The sequence below is a fragment of the Hoplias malabaricus genome, chromosome X2 (genome assembly GCF_029633855.1).
Source record: "Hoplias malabaricus isolate fHopMal1 chromosome X2, fHopMal1.hap1, whole genome shotgun sequence".
NCBI lineage: Eukaryota > Metazoa > Chordata > Actinopteri > Characiformes > Erythrinidae > Hoplias > Hoplias malabaricus.
In genome coordinates, this window is record NC_089819.1 from 38,896,533 (window position 1) to 38,917,014 (window position 20,482).

General features: G+C 39.4%; 1 long non-coding RNA gene across 2 annotated transcripts; it reads left to right on the forward strand.

Moving 5' to 3' along the window:
• Positions 1-10,845: 10,845 nt before the first annotated feature.
• Positions 10,846-19,895, forward strand: LOC136676201 (uncharacterized). 2 transcript variants are annotated; one of them, XR_010796258.1, is made up of 3 exons: positions 10,846-10,943; positions 18,722-18,848; positions 19,707-19,895. It is a non-coding gene; the product is annotated as an uncharacterized lncRNA (long non-coding RNA). The 2 variants fall into 2 exon arrangements; XR_010796257.1 differs by lacking the exon at positions 19,707-19,895 and adding an exon at positions 18,975-19,104.
• The last annotated feature ends 587 nt before the right edge of the window (positions 19,896-20,482 follow it).

Consider the following 20,482-nt stretch of genomic DNA (forward strand, 5'->3'; position numbering starts at 1 on the left):
AATAGGGCTTCATTATTTTCACTAAATGCAGATATCCCTAGTTGCAAAAACTCATTTCAGGGAGGTACCCCTGGACCTGGACCCCACTAATGCACAAATCATGCAGTCTTGATAAGAGAATTGAATGACCTGCCATATCAAAGGCTGCACTCAAATCAAGAAGTAGAAAAATGTTAAGTTTATCAGCATCTGCAGCTACAAGTAAATTATTGGTGACTTTTACTAAGAGAGTTTCTGTGCTGTGGGAGGGACAGAAACCAGATCTTTCAAGTATTTTGGCCTGGAAAGGGAGATTAGACATGGGGTGGTAGTTATTCAAGTTTAATGGTTCAAGAGCTTTTTTATGGGCGTAATGGCAGAAATTTTCTAGAGAGCGGGAACCAGACAATACAAAGGTCTCTGCTCAGTGCCTCAGGTCAGCTGATCAGTTGCTCCTGGAGGTGCCAATGCCGAACCGTAACCTCAGAGGGTATAGTGCCTTTTCAATTGCTGCACCTAAATTATGGAACAACCTACCAATACATATTAGGCAGGCCTCCTCATAGTCTATTTTTAAAACTAGTCTTAAAACCCATTTTTATTCTTTGGCCTTCAACCCAGCATGAGACTTTTGCTAATGTTTTATTTGTTGACTGCTTTATTTGTTTTGTTTATTAAATAATTTTGAGTTGAGTTCATTCTTTTTATTTCTGATTCAAAAATTGTGGGAATGAATTGCAGGAGAGGTAACTCCAGACAATTCAGGGGGTTTAAATCATTTGGTGACTGTTGAGAAAAGATTACGGGGGGTTTGTATTGGGACTGTTGAAGAGATCAGAGAAATAGCAAGGCTTATTTATAGGCTAATCGGCATTGCTTATAAGCCTCAGCATGAACAGAGAGCTTAGGTTTTCTAAAAAGCCTTTCCAGCTGGTGACCAGTTTGCTTCATTGTGCAGAGTTCGGTGGTGTACCATGGGGAGGAAGAAGTGAAGCTGACAGTTTTGGTTTTTCATGGGGCTAGCAGGTTAATTGACTCAGGAGAAGAGGGAGCAGAGTCAATAGGGAAGACAGTAATAATGCACTGGCTAAGAGTAAGAGGGTCAACTGACTGAATCTTGCAGAAGAAAATTGATATTTTGAAAGAACGGTTAGGCAAGGCCATGGAAGCAGAGAAAAGAATAAGCTTATGATCAGATAACAGGAACAGTAAGGAATGAAGAGTAAAAATAGGTACAGCAGAATTAGGTCAAGGATATGTCCTTTGTCATGAGTAGGAAAATGTGTATGCTAAGTATGGTGAAAATAGTCGAGAAGTGAGGCAAAGTTATTTGCAACATTAGAGTTTTGAGATTTTATGCAAATATTGAAATCACCAACTAGCAACAAGCGGGGACAGATTGAAAAATGTCATGGCTGCAGGGAGGATGAGGAGGCGGATGTACATGCAAGGAATCTTTATTAACAACACCAAAACCGAACACAACACAACAAAAGCAGGACACTGGAAACACAATTGAGAGTATACTGAAACTGAAACAATACACGAACTGGTGTAGATAAACCATTAAAACCCTAATACACACGTCTACACACAACATCAAACACACACACACAAGAACACCTGAGACAGATAATGAGGGAGCAGGATTACAAAAGAGGCACAGGTGGAAACACTGATTACATGGAGGGACCATGGCAGGGGTTAGGGTGGAGACAGGAACAAAACAAAAGAAACAAGAAAACTCAGACAGAGCAAGAACCCATGAAACGGGGCAAAAGCGTGACAACAAGTAAGTGTGAGTAGCTCAGATAACTCTGAAAAAAATGCAGTGTTAGGTTTAGGTGGACGGTAGAGTAATACTGCAATGGAGTTAGGTAGTTTAAAAGCAAGTTAATATTGATTTTTCTGTTTCTTTCCTGTAAATTACAGCCAGACCTCCTCCTTGCTCTGACAGTCGGGTTCTACAGATGCAAATAAAATTTGTCTGAGTTGCCTGGTTTAAAGCTAAGAAATCACCAGCTTGTTGTCAGGTTTCATTTAAAACAAGCAATTTCTTGTTTTAAAAAAAAGAATTATAGATACAGGTAAGGCTCATACAAAGGGTTAACCAATAGAAGTAGACACATGGCTAGGGAGTAGAACAGGGCAACTGTGTTGAATGCATCCAAACCTGGCCAGAGAGAAGAGCAGGGCAACCGCAATAAACAAAGCCAAACATGGCCAGAGAGAAGGGCAGGGCAACAATGGTGAAAGCAGCCAAACACAGCCAGAGAGAAGAGCAGGGCAACAACGATGAACGCAGCCAAACACAGCCAGAGAAAAGAGCAGGGCAACAATGATGAACACAGCCAAACACAGCCAGAGAGAAGAGCAGGGCAACAACGATGAACGCAGCCAAACACAGCCAGAGAGAAGAGCAGGGCAACAGTGGTGAACACAGCCACACACGACCAGAGAGTAGAGCAGGGCAGCAACGGAGGATGTATCCACACATGGCCGGGGAAACACAAACACGGAGACATAGGGAAAAGCGGCAGTCAAACAGACGGATGCCAGCGATACGCTTACCCAGACATGATGACAGACGTGATGACAAAGTCAGACTTGCTTTCATTAAAACCAGCTGTTTGAATTTTATGCCCCCTTATCCTTTTTGCTCTACACAGGAGAGAACGACCCCCATGCCCCCCTTGTAATTTTACTTGCTGAGTAAAATTTCATTAAAGTTACATTACTTTTACTTGAGTAGAATATTTAAGTATTCTTTCCACCTCTAAGGAGAAGAGGTGATTATTTGTAATTTTTCATTATAGATCTGTGTAAAAATAAAAGAACATAAGTCCTGGAGATTAAATGGGGCATATGAAATCAACTAATTACCCCAATTAAAGGTACAGAGCATGTACCCTTGGAGTGCCACCACAGAGACAGTTTTTCTGACAGTTTACAAAGCTGCTAACTGGGAGGGTGAATGCTTCCTCAATGATTGAGAGGATGGGACATCCTACCGGCTAGTGCACAATAGTGCAAGGTCAATTGTAATCTTTTGGACACCTGGCTGTGGCACCACTAGGGATTGAATTGCCCAACAATGTGATACAATATCTCATCTTTGATGAAGATGAAAATTGCTAATAACACATTTTTCATCAACATTATTTAGGATCAAAATGTAAATCTCTACATCCCCAACTTATCCCTTCAATCTCACAGCACTGAGATAACAGATTAATTTAATGCAGAAAGTGGTCCATGTGAAATACATCATCACATCACTCAGTCAGTAAAGTGGAAAAAGGAGCTTTGTTTTGCTGTAAAATTGCTCTTGAAATACACCACGTCACCCAGTGTTGTCATCTGAGAGGCTAGCTCTTGAGTATAGCTCAAGTGGTCACCATGGATACTGCGCACCTGTTTGCGTGATGCCAGGGATTCAAGTGTAGTTATTTATACTTTGTAAAGCAACTGGACAAAAGGATAAAGCGTAGTTATATGAATGTGATTTCCTCATGCTTTGGCAGGTCACCAGGACATGCCGTCAGGGGTAGGCTGGTACAAAAAATTTAAGGTGGAGTTCTATTACGTTAGAAGTGATGAAGGATTGTGCTGAGATTAGATTCTCTTAAAGGACTGTTAGATTTAAATTTTGGATTTATCACGAATAGACATAGAGTAGGTCATTGAATTCAGGTGTTACAATCACTTCTGTGGTCACAGGTGTATGAAACCAAGCACTTATGCATACAGACTGCTTCTACAGACATTTGTGAAAGAATAGTTCACTCTCTGGAGCATTGAGTAGAGGGAGATTATGGTGTGGGGTTGATTTTTTTGAGTTTAGGCTCAGCCCCTTAGTTCCAGTGAAAGAGCTCTTAATGCTTTAAAAAAAAGATCTGTATGTGGTGAAGTGGGGCAGGCTGAATAATCTGGTTAGGTTTCCGCATGAGCTGTATGTATGGCAGGTGCGACAGAACTGGGTAACATCAGACTTTACTGTGGGCCAAAAGAAATACCTAAGAACACGCTGATACGTTTTACGAATGCTGAGATGTCCAGAACAGGGATGGTCATGAGCTAGGGACAAAACTTGAGATCTAAAGGGCTGGGGAACAACAATTTGACACACATCAGCACAACCATCCAACGAAGAAGGGGGAGACCATTTTTTCATTAAGACATCATTGTCAACATAATAGGGACTAAAGTAGATTGACCAGAGGAGGATGGGTCACCCCTTGTGAGCCTTGGTTCCTCCCAAGGTTTCTTCCTCAGCTGGGGGAGTTTTTCCTTGCCACTGTCGCCCCTGGCTTGCTCACTTGAGGGTTTTACATTTGTCTTTACATTTCATGTCAAATCTTGTCTTACTGGAATTCTGTGAAGCTGCTTTGTGACAACATCAGTTGTGAAAAGCGCTATATAAATAAATTTGATTTGATTTGATTTGATAAAGGTTTTTATCAGGACAAACATCAAGTGCAGAATCAAAACAGCGTTTTATTGTGGGATCTGATTTCTGAGCAGTGGCAAGCTCAGATTTTTGACAGTTTCCTGCTCCCAACTTTGTGGGAACAGTTTAGGGATGGCCCCTACCTGTTCAAACCTGTCTGTGCACCAGTGCACAAAGCAAGGTCCATAAAGACATTCACGAATGTGTTTGGTGTGGAAGAACTTTATCTGCCTGCACCATTGAGTCCTGACCTCAACTTGATGTAACACCTTTGGGATGAATCATAGCAGGCCTTCTTATCCAACATCAGAGTCCGATCTCACAAATTTATTTCTGGACGCATGTTCAAAAATTCACCTAATTAAGGGTGTTAAAGGAAGAGTAGGTAGTACTTTTACCTTAAAATTACAGCTTCAAAATCACTGACCTTTAACAGAGACACTAGAGCTTCTGTTGTTGCTACTTCAGCACTGCAGGAACTGCATTATGAAACTTTTGGAGGAGGGTAGGAAACCATCCCCTACCTCCCCTTTCTCCTTGATTTTGGGACAGTGTTGTATAAGGGAATTACTCTTTGTAACTGTAGGGGAAGTCCAGGAGCAATATACCAAATCATATCTAGCATTGCTTTAATGAGGAGTGTTTACCTCTGCAGCAATAGTAGCTTCCACACTTCTGGGAAGGTTTAACATTAAATAATGGCACATTTGCTGTGAAGATTTGATGACAGTCAAAAGAGCCTTAATGGAGCCAGGTATTGATGTTGGATAATTAGTTCTGCCCCCTCATTATCTGTCTCACACCAACTTATTCCCAGGTTATTTGTTGGAGCACACATAAAAGAGAAACTACGGATACTGGAAGCCTGTGCTAGCATTTATCCTGTGGTGTTGCTATCAGTGTGTGAAGAGTGGGAGAAGAGGGTTACCTTGACAATCCAACACAATGGGCAGCACTTTGAACACATTTTATAAGTGGTCAGAAACTTGTAAATAACTCATGAAAAAGTAAAGTTCGGTTAAAACACACCACTGTTTTTCTTGTAAAATTCCCAAGATGTGTCATATGACCCTCTTCCCATTGAAAAAACAAAAGTTGGATCCAAAATGGCCTACTTCAAAATGTCCACCATGGTCACCACCCATCTTGAAAAGTTTCCCCCCTCCCATATACTAATGTGCCACAAACAGGAAGTTAATATCACCAACCATTCATTCATTCATTCATTATCTGTAACCGCTTATCCAATTCAGGGTTGTGGTGGGTCCAGAGCCCACCTGGAATCATTGGGCGCAAGGCAGTATCACCAACAATTCCCATTTTATTAAAGTGTATCCATATAAATGGCCCACCCTGTACATAAATCTGGCTTAAGTAAGAAAACAGAATCAGTTTGATTTTATACAATTAGACTGCCCTTTGGTAGGTTTAGTATTTTCTTAGCAACACATTAGATCCCTCCCAGCAGTACTGAGTAAACACACCCTAAAATAAAGGATGATTGAGTGCTTCCTCCCTGGTGGGTTATTTAAAGGGGGTTCCCTTTCTCCCTGGGCCTCACAGGAAAGAAACCTCCCATAACTCTTGCTTTCATCTCACCCGTAAAACTTTCCCTGAAGGTAGCCATTTGAGAGGGTGTGCACTGCATGTTAGGATAGGCACATCTGAGTGGTGTCATCTTAGCAGTGGGGAAGATTACATGAACAAATGAATGAATAATAACAATCTGTCAGCTGATGTAACAAAATTGGCAGTTAGTGATGTCTTTCAAGCATGTTTGACTGTCCAGTGTTGTTAGTTTGGAAGTATGTGGTACTACATGTCTATCAGGAAGCTAGTGCTAGCCTTGCTTAGGCAGAGAACTAAGGGGAAAAAAGACCAAAATAAGGGAAATATTCTTCTTTTAGTTTTTTCTTTTTCCCAGTTTATTTAATTTGTTTTCTTTACTTACAACCTTTAAAATCCATAGGAAAACCTAGGACCCGATGATTCCAGGTAGGCTCTGGACCCCCCGCGACCCTAAATTGGATAAGCGGTTACAGATAATGGATGGATGGATGGATGGAAAACCTAGGATCATTTCTGCGCAAAACTGACATCTGAGAATCTGACAAAACTGCAAAAAACCTGCTAACTGAGCTGTAGTGGGACAAGGATGACTGAATGACCTCTCCTGGTTTTATCAGGTAGGTCACCGAACCTTCTGCAAGGGGGAAGAAATAGGACAGAGCTCTGCTTGGGTCCAGGTGTGGAACGTGGAGAGCTGCTTGGGAGAAAATGAATTTTTAAGCCCAGAATAAAGGTTGCTGAAGTAGGATAATATAAATCAGCAGTTCCTGGCAGAGAGAAGGTTGAACACATGGTAATTTGGGGTCATATATTACGACCATGAATCTATTTAGGCCTACTCATCCATGGTGAAAGGGAATCAGATTCCTCAGTGTTAAAGTAGTCTTGGCCAACAAAGCATTCTGGCTGAGTCTCAGATTGCTCTGTGTACCCTTTGTAGTGCACTACTTATGTCTTAAAGTTTTTCCTTTTGGACAAATTACCAAAATGTCAGTCCAATTCATTTCTTCAGCTTTAGGCAGAGATAGAAAAACAACAACAACAACAACAACAACAAAAGAATGAATAAACAGGTGTACATAGGGGTTAAAAATGCTGATTTGCATTTGCTTTCATATTTTCATATTTGCTAATCACTCCAATCACTTTGAGCAGTAGTAGAATTATCTCAGCCATATGGAACTACTTTATTGCTAAGAGAAGTGATTTATAAATCCATTTCATGTAGAGGTTCAAGAGCAGATATAACAAGCTATAATTTAACCTCTGTAGCATTCATGGAGGAGGACAACAATTTGATCATGAGCTGCTGTTCTTAATGGCTCACTAAGAAAACATGATAGCATGAATTAGAGTATGCTTCGTGTAAATTATATACAGACAGTTTTTCAAAAACAATTCAAAACTTGTCCTTCAACTATCGGTCAAAGGGGCTATTGTCTGCAAACTGTCCAATCATACCACATGGAGCACTACAAAGAGAGTAGGATGATATTTGGAATGCAGCCCATCTCTATCTCACCCTGCCTACTTTGTTATAAAACTGTAAATTCTCAATCTTTTGGCAGAAGAAAGCAATTGCTTTAAATCTTCAGGACAGATGAAGTATCTGGCTGCCTCCTTCTCACCTTGTCTTACTTTTTCTGGCCAGTGTATGTATGTATGTATGTATGTGTGTGTAGATAATAGATCAGCAAATGTCAGATTTAAGCCTTGTGAATTTACAATGTCCCTCATCTCTAGAGACCAACACTCAGAATAAACAAGTCTTAAGTTCTCTCAGATATGAGCAACCACTTTGACCCTGCTCCAAAAAATCCTTGATATAAATAAGCAACTAGGAAATAATTCATTCATTCATTCATTATCTGTAACTGCTTATCCAGTTCAGGGTCGCTGTGGGTCCAGAGCCTTCCTGGAATCATTGGGCGCAAGGCAGGAATACACCCTGGAGGGGGCGCCAGTCCTTCACAGGGCCATGCACACACATTCACACCTATGGACACTTTTAAGTCACCAATCCACCTACCAACTTGTGTTTTTGGACTGTGGGAGGAAACCGGAGCACCCAGAGGAAACCCCAACTCCTCACAGACAGTCACCCGGAGCGGGAATCAAACCCACAACCTCCAGGAGCTCCCTGGAGCTGTGTGACTGCGACACTAACCTGCTGCGCCACTGTGCCGCCCTAGGAAATAATTGGGGGCCAAATTTTTTGCTTCTGCCACTTTTCTTCTGTAATCAAGGGTATTAATACATAGTTTGTTGCTTTTACTCCAGTAATAGCCTCAGCTCTTCTGAGAAGGCTTTTTTCTAAATGTTGAGGAATTGGTCAATAATATGTGGATGTTATTTTTTTGTTTCAAAATCATTCATTCATTCATTCATTCATTATCTGTAACCGCTTATCCAATTCAGGGTCACGGGGGTCCAGAGCCTACCTGGAATCATTGGGCGCAAGGCAGAAATACACACTGGAGGGGGCGCCAGTCCTTCACAGGGCAACACAGACAAACACACACACACACACACACTTTGGAGTCACCAATCCACCTACCAACGTGTGTTTTTGGACTGTGGGAGGAAACCGGAGCACCCGGAGGAAACCCACGCGGACAAGACACCAACTCCTCACAGACAGTCACCCGGAGCGGGAATCGAGCCCACAACCTCCAGGTCCCTGGAGCTGTGTGACTGCAACACTACCTGCTGCGCCACCGTTAAATTATATTAATTTAATAATATAAATATTTTTTATTTAAATTATATTTAATTACATTTTATTTTCATACAAATCTAACAATTTCAAACATTCAGAAGAAACAACAAATAAATGTGTAAACATTTCCTTATTTTGCAAACAATCGTAACCTTCCAAGATTCTGACTTTGTATAAAAAAATTTGAATATTGATATTTTACTTCCAAACCACCTCCACATGACTGAAGTCACTCCTCTTTTGGAGTACATTTTTGAAAGCAGAGCAAATTTACAATGTACCTGTCGCTGTGCCTAAATGACTCACGTAATGAATGTACGCAATGTTACATGTAACTGCAATGATGCATTACGTAAACAAGTCAGAATATTACAATAATCACAATATTGATTTTTTTTATCATTTAAAATTTTTTGTGACATTATTGCACATGATATGATATGGCATAGCCCTAGCACCCAGTGACTCCAGACAGGCTCCAGACCCACCACGACCCTGAACTGATAAGCGGCTATGCAGAAATCAGTTCAAGACATTTAATTAATTATGTCCTTTTTCATGACACAAATGAATGTATTTATTATATTATATAATTGTGCATTTATATATTTTTTGTCATTTTATGTAGTCCTTTTTCGGTTCATTATTTTAAAATTGCATTTATTCCTCATTTTGACAGAGAGTGACAGAGAGTGTGCCAGGGAAGAAATTATTGTTACTTTTATTTCTGGTATTACTTTTGGTTAGGTTAGCAGACAGGACTGACAAGGGAATGTTTTGTTTTATTGTTTTGGTATGGCCCACCCTGAAACCTTACTCCCTTTTCTTCATGGATTTACAGGTGTTTCTTCTATGCAAGAATTACTGACAATATATATATATATATATATATATATATATATTACACTGCCTTTACAAATCTACCTGGTGTGACAAGTGTGGCATCAATGTGTGTTACTAGACTCTAGACTGTAAACATTCACATAAGGCATACTCTGATTTTGTTTTCAGGTTATAACAGACATAATATAATTAACCATGTATGTAGTTTGAGATTACTGAATACTACATAAAGTTTGAAACATGTTTGTCATGATTAGCTAGATTTAATTGTTCTATAAACTCCAGTGCAACACAACAAGAGCAAAGAGAAACTAGGCAACCCTAGTTTTGCAGGACCACCATTAGCCATTTAGCCATTGTCACAGAGGTGATTCTGATATTTCAAAAGCAGGAAAGCTCAAAATACATAGCCTTGTCATTGGAAGGTTTGCAGAAGCCTTGGTGCTTTATATCAATGTCTTTGTTTACAATAGTAACAAATAATAACAAACTTTAAAAATCTTGTCAGTTTGCTGGCAGTGTGTGTGATCATGGAAAGCCTATTATTTTCTGTTCATACAAAGCTACAAAACTGAAGCACCATGTTGAGAGGACATTAAAGAAACTTGTTTACCACAAAAAAAAAAAAAAACAAGATAACATTTAAACATTGAAGTTTTTGAACATTTCTAAACCCAAGCACCTTAACATTTTATAATAACAATTTATATATAAAGGAACAGTGCATTTCTGGGAACTTGATATTTATATACTGACTTAGCTACATTTCTATAAGAGTCTAACTGATAAAATGGTGATGTGTGTCCGTGTATTCGTGCCGTTATAGGGCAGACAAGATGACTTTGTTTGTTAAATATATAGTAGGAAACAAAAGGCTGTCACAAACATTCTCCAAACATAAAGAAGGGACTATGATAAATATTACCTCAACAATGTTTAACAAATTGTTTGAGGCTCTACTTCAACCCTCGCGCCTTCTGCTCACCTTTCAACTACATCATCAAAGTGAGCATTTTAATGAAGGATTTAGAGCTTATGGCAAGAAATGGGATGGGTGAAAGCCTGCAGACAGCAAAATATTTGGTGATTTAGAAATTTTAATTAGGAATAATTTTTGGTCCCAAAAAAAGAGTACTTGTCTGGGGAAAAGAGGACGTTTGATTACCACAGAATGGTTCCAAATTTAGTTCACAAACTGGAATGTGAAACATGGCTGAACAACAGACGGTGTAGCGGAGCCACCTTAAGGGGATGATGAACAAGGAAGCCCTCTCTGACTGGCTGACCGTTGGCATGTGACAGGAACTTGGGACAGAGTGGCATCCTGGAAATTGAAGTCCATCCTGTCCTGAGGGTTCATAGAGGGGTGGGGAGACTCGATAGGTATGACAGCCCTGAGTTGCAATGATAGAGGCTCAGTTCTTCTTATTACAATTCAGTGAAGTATGAATTTGAAACTGTAATTTTAAGGTAAATATTTTACAGTGTTCCTTTAAGAGCAGGAGAAAACCATATAATTGATGTCTCATAAATGTAAGCCTTTGCAAATTGCTTAAGTGTTATCGCCAGTGTTTACAAAGGTTTTTGTTGGAAAACTGTCAGATGGAAACCCATTAATTTCAGTGGTCCTTGGCTGATGTGTTGGACTCCAACATGTAAGTATAAAACATTAAAAGGGAGTGTTTGCTTATCAGCCTGTGGCTTGTCAGATCTGATGCAACCCGGCTGGCTTTGAGTTTCTTGGCTGTGTCAGAAAAGAAAAATTCTCTCATGTGTCTTTTCAAAATTTCCTCTTTTCTGGGAAGGCTTTGTGCAAGATTTTAGAGTTTATCTGTGAGATTCTTCCCCATTTATCCAGAAGAACACATATGAAGTCAGACACTGATGTTGGGGTAGTGGGCCTGGCTTAATGCATCCCAGTTCTAATTCATCCTAAAGTTGTTTGATGGGTTTGATGTCAGGGCTCTGTTCAAGCTAGTCAAATTCTTCTACACCAAACTAAAAAAACAAAACATGCTTACATGCTTTTATGAAGCTTGCTGTGTTCATTGGGGCACTGTCATCCTGGAACAGAATAGGGTCTTCCTCAAAGTGTGTCCCCAATGTTGGAAGCATTGAGTTGTCCAAAATGTCTTGGTATAAAGAAGCATTATAATTTTCTTCATTGGAAATTAGCAGCCTAGGCCAAACCTTGAAAAACAGTCCATGGCAGAGTTGCTGTGGTCCCTAAACACTTCCATTTTTCCACATACTTTTGTCCATAATAGTGTACTCTAATGCAATGTGAAACCTGACTTGAAACTACTTTAAGGTTCTACATTAACAGAATGGAGTCAGTTAATTGCTCTGACCCCCTGCTGAGCAGATATTATATGGGTTGTAGATTTGTACTTCAGTAAATAAACATGGTTTTAGTGTGTTAGACCACTTTGTGTGGATTAGACACACAAACACCTCAGTGTCACTGCTTGATTAAGAATACCCCACCAGTCAAAACTACACATCCAGCATTGTCCTGTGTGCAGCATCCTCTGACCACTGATGAAAGATTCTAGGATGACTAACACAAACTGTGCAGCAACAGATGTGCAAAGCAGGCAGAGGTGGAAAGGGTACAGAAATATTCTAGTCAAATAAATGTACTGTTACTTTGATGAAACTTTTCTCAAGTACATAACAAATTACTGGTAATTTCAATACTGGTAGTGCAAAAAGGACAAGGGGATATATATGTCAAACAAGTTAGTTTTAATTAATGGGATAATTTTAAAATGAAATAAATTGCTCATGGAGATGCCTGAATACATGAACATGATTATTAAAATAGTTATATGTATTGAACCTCATAATCCTATTAAAGGGATATTTAGTTTTTTTGAAGTATGAGGTACTTATGCCTAGTCAGTGTATTACCCATAGTAGACGGCGTTCAGCTTTCTTCCATTTCACACATTGTCTTCTTCCAGTGTGCTCCTGTGAACTGGAAGACTGTTGATCTCTGTCAACTATGGGTAATACACTGACTAGGCATAAGTACCTCATCTACTTATCATAAAATGTAGTCATGTACTTCATACCTGCATACCTACCCACATAAAAACAACAGAAATATAGTTTTTATTGTAATAGAAAATATTACCAGCAGGTTGCTAAATTTTATTACTTTTATGAATCCCTTGAGGGAAATTTGTCATAGCTGCCAGGTGCTTTTGAATACAGAGCTATAATAGCAAATTAGCTAATAGCTAAAATCAAATAGAGAATTGTGCAGAAAAGTTCAGTGAAGTATGTTAATACACACATAAAATATGTAAGTATGGGAGATAAATAAAATTAATTGGTGCAGATTGAGTCGTAATACAAAGGCCAATATAAGTAATATAGTTTCAGTAATACCAACCAACACAATAATACAACTGTTATTTAACATATATGTACATGCCCTACATATGCAGGCTTGAGGTTGGGATTTTATAAACTGCTAATATAAACTGCTAATTACACTGCATTATAAAGATGTCGCCTTTCTTGCACTTGAAGCCAAAGGGGTACCTTAAACATGGCCAGGGGTTATGTCACTGGTAATGGATTTGTCCGTCTCCATATTTCTTGTGATTTTAGCAGTAGATTGCTCTCCAGCCCATCATTCAATCCGGTAGTTTCCAGTGCATAATTTTTTGTTTTCTTGCATTTTTATTACATTTTTTACTCAGCAACGGATGTGATTTAAAATGTAGTGAAGTACAATACTTTAAGCAAAATGTACTTAAAAGTAAAGTTGCAAATTTTAAAGAATACTTAAAGGACAAATACCCAAAAATACTACCCAATTATAGCAACATGAGTAAATTTAATTCATTACATTCCACCTCTGAAAGGAGGCATACCTAATAGAGTGGATAATGAATGGTCAAGGTGTTTACAACCAGGTATTATACATGCCATGCAAAACCTTAAAATGCAACCTTAAAGCATTATACATGTGGCATTAATAGAACTTGTTACCAAAGTTATCATTTTATAATTTTTGATCACAAGACCATTTATTATTTGGATAATCAACCATGAAATAAGCTTAAATGAGATTATTTACAGATTACAAAGACTTTCAAATTATTTTTAAGTTGTATCAGATGGCCTATACTTTACTGATGGGATTTTCCAGAGCGGATTCATAACTGTCTAACTAATAATACATCTGTGTTTTGAGTTATCTCCTATCTACAATTAAAAGCACAAGTGTCAAAGTGAGCTAATGAAATGTGTAGAAGGAATTTGTCATACAATTACCATATTGTTTTGTGGGGTCCATGGGGTAATTTTTGGTCCAGCATTGGTTTTAACCTCCAGCTGGCTCTGAAGTCACCAGCCATTGACTTTTCCTGCCAGCTCCTTAAGCCTGTCCTGCCCATGTTTTTCAAATGACCCAGGGACAGAATCAGCCTGATTATCATTATCTGTTATTATGACTTATTTTTAAGGCAATAGATCATACAGTGTCACATTGAACTGTAGACAATCCATTCAGAACTCAAACAAACAATGAGTCTTAGTCCTCTGAGTTTTGTCTCGCCTCCTTCTCAATACATAAGCAATATTTTAACCAAACCAAAACCTTATGTAGTCACTCTTCTTATACAGGTATTAAATCAGTGTTCATTCCCAACCTCTGCTAGAATTACTGTTCAGATTTACATAATGTTCACCTGTAGTACTGTTACAACTAGGCACATGATAAAAAGATAACATTCTGGCTCTTTGAAAAACAGCTTGAGACTGCAGAACAAGTTACAATACTTATCTATGAATACCCTTCATTTACCAAAAAGTATAAAACCAAAAACACGACTTACATAAATAAAATAGGATTTCCTGCTGCCAAATGGCACCTATGTAGGCATTTTCTTGTACTAGTTTCAAGCATGATGCAGGTTTGGCTGCACCTCTGTTGGCGTGACAATTTTCACTAAACTGAACATTTTGTTTGTTGACAGAGTAAGATATCAATTATGGACACAGCATTCCTAAAGAGTCGCTATGTTGCAGACATATGTGAGACATGTGCATGGCCTTGGAGAGTTCAAAGAGTGGATATAAGTTTGGACTTTGGAGTCTGACTGGGTGACCAGTGCTCATGGTGTTCGTCTGGGAAAAGGCACAGGTGGATCTTGTATTGTGAGTTTGGCACCGTTCCCCAGGACTACTGCTCTAAATTTAGGAATGGCCTGGATCATGAAATGTTTAAAGCCAAAGGGAAGAGCACCAAAGACAAAACAAACAAGAAACATCAACTGAGAAATGGCTGATTTTGGACAAAGCCTTAAGATTTGCATGACCTTTAACCTTTGCCTCCAGCTTTATCTCCAACTCCAGTATAGCTTCTAACCATAATGCAGAGAGCAATTGCCTTAACATATTTTTGTTTCTCATAGTAAACAATATACATCTGTATTTATTACTATCAGATCAGAATAAACACAGCAAGAAGTAAGATAATTTAAATTGATTTGTTGTCTTTTCCTCAATACTAGCCCTTCACAGTAGACTGTTTAGCTGCCGTTAGCTGAAGTTAAAGCTTTCTGCACTTTTTGTTTTATTTCTCTTATTGTTTTTGGATAATAAAAGGTATGTTCATGATACATGAATCACACTGCAGAAAGCAACAAAGGCATTACCTAAGAATATCTCTAAAATGCCTTTGTAGTGTAACGGTATATAGAAGTAAATAGCTGTATCTTGTTTCCAACAGTATTTTATTGTGGTATAATGGGTGTGAGTGTGTGAGTGTATGTTGCTCTGCGAAGGAATGGCTCCCCCTCCAGGATGTGTTTCCAGGTAGGCTCCGGACCCCCCACAACCATAAACTGAATAAGCAGTTTCAGACAGTGAATGAATGAATAATGGCAGAAATTAATAATAATTATGTGTAAAGAACTTGTGTTCTCCTCGTGTCCGCGTGGGTTTCTGGTTTCCACCCACGGTGGATTGACGACTCTAAAGTGTCCATAGGTGTGAGTGGATGTGTGAGTGTGTGTCGCCCAGTGAAGGACTGGCGCCCCCTCCATGGTGTTTACCTGCCTTGAGCCCAGTGATTCTGGGTTGGGTCCGGAGCCACCGCAACCCTGAACTAGATAAGCGGTAACAGACAATGAATGAATGAATGTAAGGAACTTTTCTGTAAACTAATGTGTGCTAATATTACTGGCTCAGAGCTGCACTCCTGAATCACTGAGAGTAATAAATCCATTCTGCTCGGAGGGCTAATATTCAATGCACATATTTTAAACAGGAAAATACATACTATATTTTCAAATATAATCAAACAAATATGATTAATCATGTTTAAGTACACAGACAGATGCAATCAATCATGTTTTGTATTTATTTATTATTTTTTTAATCATTGACATCTTACAAACCCAAAACCACTAAAGCTAGATGTTGATCTTCTGGCACAACCCAGCATGCCTATGTACACACTGCTATATTAGTTATTAAATCTGCACCTGACTTTGGATCTGGATTGAATTTTATTTTAGAAACAGAATTTCATACAGAAATTCAAGTGTTAATTTTCTGTTGGTACTGCAACATAAACCTTTGCTAGGTAAACTAACCCACCCTATACTTTGGTGTGTTTTTGCCAGGCACTGTCCAATAGGAGGAACATTTTTGCATGTAATGAAATCGCCTGTAGGTATTTAGCAGCATTGGCAATACACCCATAGCTGTCGTTATTGTAATAAACTGATCAAATATGTAGTCTAGATCTTTTTTTCCTTTAGCTCTGATGGAATGTGATTGCCATGGGCCAGAGATGAGTCATTGGAAACTACTCAGAGATCTGGCTCTTGCCCTTGGCCAACAGATGGTATGGCTTTCTGTAACTAATTCTAAACACTTTTACAGGGTGGCCTATTCACATGAATACATCTGTGCCTTTGTTTTTATGGTGTTTTTTACTATGTTTGTTTAATTAAAATTTAGTCCTTCATATTGTGTGAAGTTACAATGACCTGAAGTGAACAAACAGCCAGTTATTGACCCATCATACTGTTGTTTAGGTATTAATTTTAACACTTAAGTGTTTGGATTCAATTCTTGTTTGGAGAACATGAATCTGCCGTTGTCATGCCTGCTTTCCCACTGCTCCGACTGCACAAGCAGCATCAAGTGAAACTCCCTTTCTTCTACCTCTGCCGCCGGCATGGCCTCAAGCCTTCTTTCTCTGGCTAAACTGCTACTGGACTGCCACGTGTTTGGCTGCTTATCATGCCTGCTTCCCCACTGTTACAAGCTTTGAAGCACAACTGCTCCCATACAGACACTTCTCCTGCTTCTCCTCCAGCTGTGACCTGTGTGAAACCCCGCCTCTACCTCCACCATCCCTCTCTGCTCGTCTTGTTCTCTCTCTCCTCTCCTGTCCCTTTTTCCTCATCTCTCTTTCTGTTTATACTCATCATCACAACTCCTCTCTTCATCTGTCTCTATCTCAACAGCACTACACACTGCACTAACCCACCTGGACTGTCAAAACTCATATGTGAGAATGCTGTTCATTGATTTTAGTTCTGCATTCAACACAGTGATTCCATCTATGCTGATATCCAAACTCAACCATCTGGACATCAGCACATCACTCTGCCACTGGATTTTAGACTTCCTGTCTAACAGACCCCAATCTGTTAAATTAGGCAACCTTCATTCAATAACCATCACCTTGAACACTGGCGTTCCACAAGGCTGTGTTTTGAGCCCGATTCTGTACTCTCTCTTCACCCATGATGGTGTACCTGCCTATGGTTCAAACACCATAGTCAAATTTGCAGATGACACTATGGTGATAGGCTTGATTACAAACAACAATGAAACGGCCTACTGGGATGAAGTACAGCATCTGTCTTTGTGGTGCCATAACAATAACCTGGTACTAAACACGCTCAAAACAAAGGAGACCATCATGAACTTCAGACGGACTAGGAACCAAGCTCACACCCCCGTTTACATCAACGGAACTGCAGTGGATCAGGTGTCCAGTTTCAAGTTCCTTGGTCTCCACATTTCCTGGTCCTTGAACTCCTCCATCCTCATCAAAAGGCACATTTTCTTTGGAGTCTGAATAAAGCTTACATGTCTCCCAGGATACTGGTGAACTTTTACCGCTGTATCATCGAGAGCATGCTTACCAACTGCATCCCTATATGGTACGGCAGTTGCTTTGTTGCAGACCTCAAAGCTCTCCAGCGGGTGGTAAAAACAGCACAGCGCATCACAGGCACCAAATTACCTACCATCTAGGATATCTACCATAAACGCTCCCTGGGCAGAGCAAGAAATATCGTCAAGGACGTCACCCACCAATATCATGGACTTTTCAGCCTTTTACCATCTGGCAGACATTACAGGAGCCTCCGTTCCCACACTAACAGGCTTCGTAAAAGTTTTTTTTCCTGAGGCTGTTATCCGGATGAACACTATTCAGGCACTTTAAATAAACATTGCACAATCATTTCATTGCACCTTCTGTAAAGTTGTATTTCATTCATACTTCACTACATAATGCATCACCTACACAATGTTCCTTTGTTTACATATTTTATATTTCAATATGTAAATATGGTTACTTTAACTTCCATAATCACAATGTTATATCACAACTGCACTTTATGTAAATAATCACAACTGCCCTTTTTTTAAATTATATAAATAATGTTATATATTGCACTTCTTGTTAGATGCTAATTACATTTCATTGGCCCTGTACTTGTACTCTGCACAATGACAATAAAGTTGAATCTAATCTAATCTAATCTAATCTACTCATCATCCCACCTCCCTTTTTCATGTGATCCCTCCCTATATCACCCCCTCTACAGGTGCTGCTGTAGGCCTGCCTCCTGCCCAGCGCTTTGGGCAATTGATGCAGTCTTCTTGCTGCAAAGCTTCCTTGTAGTATATGCGCTCTCATTTCATCATCCCACCCCTCCTCTCATCAGCCCAACTACTCCCTTTGTTGCCGTGTCACTCCCAGCCTCTAACTTAACTGCTTGTGTGCTTTGTGGATGTTTGTCCCAACCCCTTCACTTTTGCCATATCACAATGACGAATTCTCATTTTACAATTCTCTCACTTTACAAAAGTCTAATTATAATTGTTTACAGTCTTTTTTCAGATGCTGCTGCGGACCCTCGTCCTGACCCCTCTGCTGCAGCACTGCTCCCACCCTCCAGCTTCCTGCTCATGCTCTCTCTTTTCAGGTGCTGAAAAAGTCCCAACCCCTCCCACCTGGTATGTACTAGCAAATGAACCATTATGATACACAAACAGACCTTCATTCCACAGGTTCCACTGACATTTAAGTAAAACGTTCAGAAATGTATATAGTTATTTGTAAGTCATTAATTTTTCCCATAGAGAACAGTGGCTTAGTCCTGGATTTCCTAGTCCTGGTAAGAGGGTGACTGATGACATGACTTCAGCATGACTGTAACTAAAGCAGAATTGCAATAAACACAAAATAGAAATTCAAAGGGTCTACTTATTGACTGGATTCCAGACATCAGCAAATGCCTTGCTATAATTGGCTGAGTGTTCTTGGCTCATGAAAACCTGATTCCACCACTCTCCAGCTTTTTGTAGAGCACTGCTCTATATGATGTAATCTGAATGAAGTAAAGAAGTCTTGTTGATTCTGATGTGTGTGACACTCCCTTTCTGTTTGAAATATTTTTCTTCAGCCTGCATCACATATAACCCAATGCTCTGCCAAGACTTCTGTAGACCACATGTTTACCGTGTGAATACGAGGCTCGACCAGCCAAAGCTTTGCAAAGTTTCTTAGTTATAATGCAATGCCCTACTCTCAGATTTTCCCCTTTTGGAAACTATAGACCTGCTCACTATTAATATCCTAAGACAGGGCTCCAAACAAAGCCCTGGATGATCCAGAAAATTACATACAGCATTTATTTCAGGCTACTCTTTTTTTTTTTTTTTTTGATCTGTTACTTAATAAAGCCCTTGACTTTGAGGCATTGATTCCAGTTAGTCATGACAAAGGCAGATTTTACATCTGTTTGTAACAGTGACAGGGGAAAAACTAATGAAAGAAGCAGAAAACATTGTTTTGAGTATCTTGTTTTCTAGTCATTCTACAGATACTGAAGGCCACTTGGGGACATCAGATGTGGTTCTGGGAATCTGTCAGGACCTCTCTCACTGTATTCTGCAGGGTAATTGCAGGCAGCTGCTGTAGCTGCAGTTGTTTGGGAGGAAAAGTCAATGCAATGAGACCAGGAGCCTGCTTCACAGACAGACTCCTCATTTTCACTCAAAATGGCCATTAAATACAATTTATATTTCATTAATCGTTTGTCAGTGTCAGACCAAAGAAAAATGCCATGAAAAATGGTACAGAATCCTCAACAGCTAAGTTCAGTATTAATGCAGAATTTTGCTGTCCATCCATTGTCTTTATTAAAGCTTCTGTCCTTGTCTTTATTAAAGCTTCTGTTTTTGTCTTCATTAAAGCTTCTGTAATACCAGTACATTTATAGTTTTGTTGAATTTTCTCATTAGTCATTGCCCATTTTTATTAACCCGAGAGTGTAAAGACAAGCACATGCTTCCTCCAGAACACCTGACACAAATTACCATCTGCTGGTACTGAAACACTGGACAGTCCCACATACTTGAACAGATCAACATATTGTTTACAGCCAAATGTTGAATGGAAAAATAACCTGGACACAAAATCACTTGTTAGTTGTCTTGTTAAAGAGTATATGTATTTGTATTAATGTATCACAAACAAATTGCATGGTTATGGAGGCATTTGTCAACTTTTCACACACGCACATACATACATACACACACCCCTCCCTGGCTGCATGTTACCAACAGGCCCCAAGCATTTTTTTTTT